This window comes from Dunckerocampus dactyliophorus, chromosome 11 (genome assembly GCF_027744805.1).
Source record: "Dunckerocampus dactyliophorus isolate RoL2022-P2 chromosome 11, RoL_Ddac_1.1, whole genome shotgun sequence".
Classification (NCBI taxonomy): Eukaryota; Metazoa; Chordata; class Actinopteri; order Syngnathiformes; family Syngnathidae; genus Dunckerocampus; species Dunckerocampus dactyliophorus.
The window spans coordinates 23,385,844-23,391,843 of NC_072829.1; positions in this window are offsets into that span (position 1 = coordinate 23,385,844).

The following is a 6,000-nucleotide window of genomic DNA, read 5'->3' on the forward strand; positions in this document are numbered from 1 at the left end:
ATGGATGAATAGTAAACACTGAATCCTGGTTTTATAATGTAGAAATTATGTCATTTTATAAAGTAACATTTTGTACACCCAAAAGTAATTTGTTTCCGTGTAGCACCTGACAAAGCAACCACTTTATTTCTGTCATGTTCTGTCATGCTGCTCTGTTGCCGCCTGTCTGCATCCTGTTGCAGTACACTGCAGACTCTCCTGGGAGGAGTTACCTGTCCACACCTGCGCCCAATTAGCGTGCCTGCGAGGCTGTGCAAGTGTACGTTGGTAAACCTCACTCCCTCTGCCTCGAGAGCTGCGCTGAACACTCGGCCGACAGTCCGGGCTTTTGGCCGTGTAGTCAGTGCTCTCGTCTCCCATTGCGAAGGTCATGTGTTTCGAGCCCCGGTGCGGGCGGTGTGAAGCAGGGCGGGTCACATTGGCTTCTCCGGCAGCGGTTTTGTATTTTTGTAATTTGGGCTCTAGTCTCACCTGCTTGGTTTTCATGAGAACATTTTTGTTATTGTTAGTATTTTTTCCTGCTTGATATCTCAGCAGTGATTTTTAGTTCTTTTATATTACCTTTTTCCTGCAGAGTTTGTTGGTAGTGTTTTTTGTTAGTGACTATTTTTCCCGTGGTTCGGCCCGGTGGCCTTTGGTTGTACTCTTTTCTTTTTTGTGTTTGTGTTTTTGCTCTTGTGGACACCTTTTTTGTTGTAATAAACATTGCGTTTTACGGAATGACTTGTCTCTGCATTTTGGGACAATTTCAGCATAGTAAGAGTAACATAGAAAAGAAACTTGGATCTACTTTAGAGTAGTCAGCGTACAACTTGTATAGCTTTACGATCCACTGAAAATGGCTGACCATTACTGTCTAAATAGCTGGGAGCACAAGTGAGTCCAAGATAATTGTGTCTTAGTCTGATGCTGCATGAGTGGTGCTGGCACTGGAGGAGCTGCGGTTCACTGAGGGAGAATTCCAATATATACTATGTTCTGATGATGGTACCATGGAGAAAAACAACAAATAAATTCCTCTATACACATTATTATTCCAATGTGCACCAAAACAGGCAATACCCAACTGTATCAGCATTCTCAGTATGCTTTAACATCAGGACCGTTTTGACTTTTCCTCCTGCTTCACTCAGATAAGCTGTGTGATGAATGACTGAAATCAAAAACTGGCTATTTGTGGATGCAAAGATGAGATGATGCTGACGTGACTCAAAGTGTGTTTGGGTGCAGCCGCTGTCAGGTGACAGAGCAGCAAAACGGCACAAACCTGCGCCTACAATCTCACAAGTCAGCGTCTGTGATGTGGAAAGGAAGCAGCTCACATGTCAGTGCAAGGTCAGCCACAGACGAGTGGCTAAAGGAGCTCCGGGGAGGTTGACAGTCTCGGCTGCACCGCACCAAAGAGTCACTCACTAATGGAGGGGGTCACCCCTATCACCCTATACTGTTCTCGGGAAGTGGAAGGAAGAAAAAGAACAACACCAGGGAGCGATCCCATTGCTAACATCTTTGAGTCTGGATTATGTCTTAAAAGACTTATATTATGTCTATTACATTGGGTAATACGAGAGTAAAAGTGACTATAAGGGTGTTAGGTCATGTCTAGAGGGCTTTAATGTTAAACAATGTATTTAGAAGGTCCTAAACAGGTACAAATACATTCCATTTATAACAAGAAATCCTACACTCCATTCACTTATCACCGTTGGGTCTGGAACCAATTAACTGCAATAAACGAGAGATTACAGTACTTGCATTTAATTTTTGTTATACACTATTACATAATTTACATGTCTTTTTTTTACTGATATTAATGACATGAATAAATAAATACAAAAGGGACAAATTAAACAGTTATTCTCTGACTGCGCTGATTTACGAAAGAAACATCGGAGCTCTGTAAAAGACCAATATGTTCATTGGTCAATAAATTACGTTTAAGATCCAGAACACACCATGACAGACCCACACATTGGGCCAGCAGCCACTTTTGGTTATATGATCTATCCATGCATCAATCCATTTTCTATGCCGCTCATCCTCAGCAGGCCACCGATCTAGCCTTGTAGTTTTATATTCTATTTCTCATCTGTTTTTATAATTATTTGATTATTTTTTCCCTTCTGCTTCCACAACAGACATAAATCAGTCCATTTCAATGCCACGCTAGATAAAATGTATTATATACAGTGCTTAGTTCTGGCCCTACTCAACATGGCAGAACATTCATCACAAAGGCGATTGTGTAAAAGTTGTTTTCAGTAATGACAGTGAGGGATCAAAAGAGACACTGAAGACACAAAATGTCTTTCAGATTTCCACCACTAGCGAAAACCGCCACTTCCAACACAATTACCAGAAAATGAAAGAGCAACGAGGCATTTGCGTGGATGCGGCTCGTCTCTTTGCACACAGGAATTTCTATAGCTCTCGCACTCCATTGCATTTTACAACAGTCAACGTCTCTCCTAAGTCTCCTAATGGTTTTGTGCATTGGATTTAGCGCTCCATGTGTTCTCATGCATATAATGTGTTCCTACATGTCCCGACGGGCTTTGGGTCACAATCATACCAGGAGGTTTTTGGTGTCATGCATCCACTGAGGTGGATGAGAGCGGGAAATACGGATGATGAACATGAATTGCTTCAAGTGTGTTGAATTATTTTTAGATGAAAATAAAGTTGTGGGGATTTTATCGTAAATTGTTCAAATAACTTGATGTTAGCACGCAGAGGTTTTACATCATAGCATTTTGTCTTACGGAGAACGTTGATGATAAATTACATTCAACACAATCCCTCAAACTTTGAAGAAGATTGATGGAAAACCAGGTGTGGTACAACACAACGCAGATAATTGTGCTTCTTGTCGTGACAATCTTTGAAAGTTGGAGATTCTCTACACATCTTAAAACAAAGCCTGGTGCTTTGTAGGAGTTGTAAATTTGACCATTTTGATTCTCTTCAGCGAATACAAGAACTTGGCAACCGGTTAAAATGTTAGCACTGTAGCTTACATAGCTATGCTCGTGTCGCTAACGTTTCTATCCTTCCCCACTCATTAATGTTAGTTGTTGTATGTGATATTTGGCATATATTACGTTACAGCGTAGATGTAAAAAAAAATGAATTAAGTCCACATTACCTCTTCTTGGAAAAACACTCTCTGTCAGAGACAAACGTGGACAAACACAGCTCATTAGCATTAAAGCTACAAACACACAAAAAGGTGTGCTCCCAGTACAACTTAATAAAAGCTTAGCTTCACACTCAATTTCTTGTTTCATGCTTGCTAACTTGTACAAGAATCTTCGGTTCGTCTGCAGCAATATGTTTTAACAGGGATACAAAAACGCTACAGTACAGCGGAACAGTACTCATAGAAGTGAAATATGCGTGAGTGACTTACTAATTTCTCGTGTTGACCATTAAGGTTGATCTTTAAAATTCAAACGGAGGTTTGAACCTTTTTGAGAGTGTTTAAACAAGAGAGAAATGTCAGAAAATGCTATTGCGTGTCTGAGAAAAGTGTATAAAGTGTATGATGAGGGGTTTTACAGCCTTAAAGCATATATAATAATTGTAAATTAAAAAATGAAGTTGGCTACTTCACGGATTTCACTTATTGTGGGCTATTTTGGGAACCTACCCCAAGGAGGGAAGACTGTATATCAAAAGTGTTGTATGTTAACAGTTTTGGGTGTCCGGAACGGACATTATTTCTACGGTTAGCATACGTTTCAGTTTGAGTCGGTTCGAGAACAGATTAATGACGCTAACCAAGGTTCCACTGTATTACTCTATACTAAAGCAAGAAGGCTGCTACGTTGAAATATCAAGTACCACCTTCCATCTACGCTCTCGCAATCCCAATTTCCCAACGACCTTCACAGTCAACACGTCTTCACTTGTGGTGTATACGCAGCTGCCAATCTATTTATACATGATTTTATTCTAACTCGCTAAGGATGCCGTTGATCCAAACAACAGGTGTAGCATGCCACGCCTCATTTGACAGCAGGAATGCAAAAGGACATAGCTGGGGTTTCCACACAGAGAGAACCATGGGAAATCTTTTCAAATAAGGTCAGAGGTGAAAAAGCTACAGAGAAAGGCAAACCATTGTTGAACTTCCAAAGCTATACGCTCTAATTCCATTGAGAACATGACCTTTTTTAAGCTCCCATTTTTGACGTGGTTGTTTTTATTAAAATTCCTAATCCCAACATAACGGGGGTGATCATGTGTGCCCTGCGACTGCTGCGGCTGATTTTCCCAAAGCACAGCTCAATAAACCATCTAATTGCTTTTTACTTTTGCAAATGTTTTCAGAGAAAATATGAACCCAGTAATTTGAGGGGATGCAATGCTGATCGGCAGTAATAACTAAAGCTGTCATGTTTAGGAACACACTTTGTTTTGTACATTCACTGAAGATGAGTCAAAAACGATTCCCCGATTAAGCTTTGACAGTGGATGACTTCCATGGTGCCTCAAAAATAGAACAATTTAGATTGCATTATTTTCTGGGCAAAACAAACACAACTTGAAGTTTAAACCATCAGATGTCAACAAATCTAATAAGTCTGCAGCTCAGTGTTTTGTTTTTTTTTTCCTTTGGCTCGTGTTGTACCTGTGACGACAAAGAGAAAACGTGATGATAACCATACAACCAGAAACTGCATTTATTGCACCATTTTGCATGTGTTGTATATCAATTGCATACACAAATAAATGCTGTACTATATTGGGTACTGCAAGTGTAAAGGGGTGTTAGTTCATGTCTAGAGGGCTCTAATAATGTTAAAAACTGTATTTCGAAGGTCGTTAACAGGTTTCCTATGCTCTAACTACGAAAATATTCCATTTATAAATAAGGAATCCTACTATGCAAAAATTCACTTATCATGGTCAGGTCTGGACCGTGATAAACGAGGGATTACTGTATATGTGTTCTAGTACACAATTAATAATGTTGTGTGTCATACATACATACTTATACTTACTTACATACTTATACTTACTTACATATGCAGTACATATTATACTGTATGTTCTCATGCTTGATTTATTCATTAAATAAATTATTTATTGAATTATTAATTGAAAGAAAAGGGTGAATCGCACCCTCTGGGTTGGGAATGTGGTCCTGCCTCACTCAGGTGGAGGAGTTAAAGTATCTGAGGTCTTCACGAGTGAGGGAAGGTTGGAGTGTGAGGTCGACAGGCGGATCGGCGCAGCGTCTGCAGTAATGCGGTCGCTGTACCGGACCGTCACGGTGAAGAGAGCGCTGAGCCAGAAGGCAAAGCTCTCAATTTACCGGTTGATCTATGTTCCCACCCTCACCTATGGTGATGGCCTTGGGTCGTGACCAAAAGAAGGACATCGCGAATACAAGCTGCTGAAGTGAGTTTCCTCCGTAGGGTGGCTGGGTAGCTGGACTCACCCCAAGAGATAGGGTGAGGAGCTCGGTCATCCGGGAGGGGCTCAGAGTTGAGCCGCTGCTTCTTCACATCAAGAGGAGCCAATTGAAGTGGCTTGGGCATCTCGTCCTCCCCCCTGGTGAGGTGTTCCGGGCATGCCCAGAAGGCCCTGAAGGCCCCGGGGCAGACCTCGGACATGCTGGTGGGATTTTGCCTCACTGCTGGCCTGGGAACACCTTGGCGTCCTCCCGGTGGAACTGGAAGGGGTGGCCGAGGACCGGGAAGTCTGGACTTCCTAACTGGGACTGCTGCCCCTGCGACCCGGACCCGGATAAGTGGAAGAAAATGAAATGGAATGGAATCAATTATTGATTTAAATACATTAATGTTATAATTTAAGTTATTTATTTATTTATTTTACACCCTGAAGTATATTGAGGTAGCGGGGTGATTTACAATATAGTCAAGCTAATATACATAACAAAAACAGAGGACAAAATCACACAAAATATGTGAAAATTGTATTTTAAACAATAAAAAAAGAAAAGAAGTAAAATAATAAAAGCAACCAAACCAA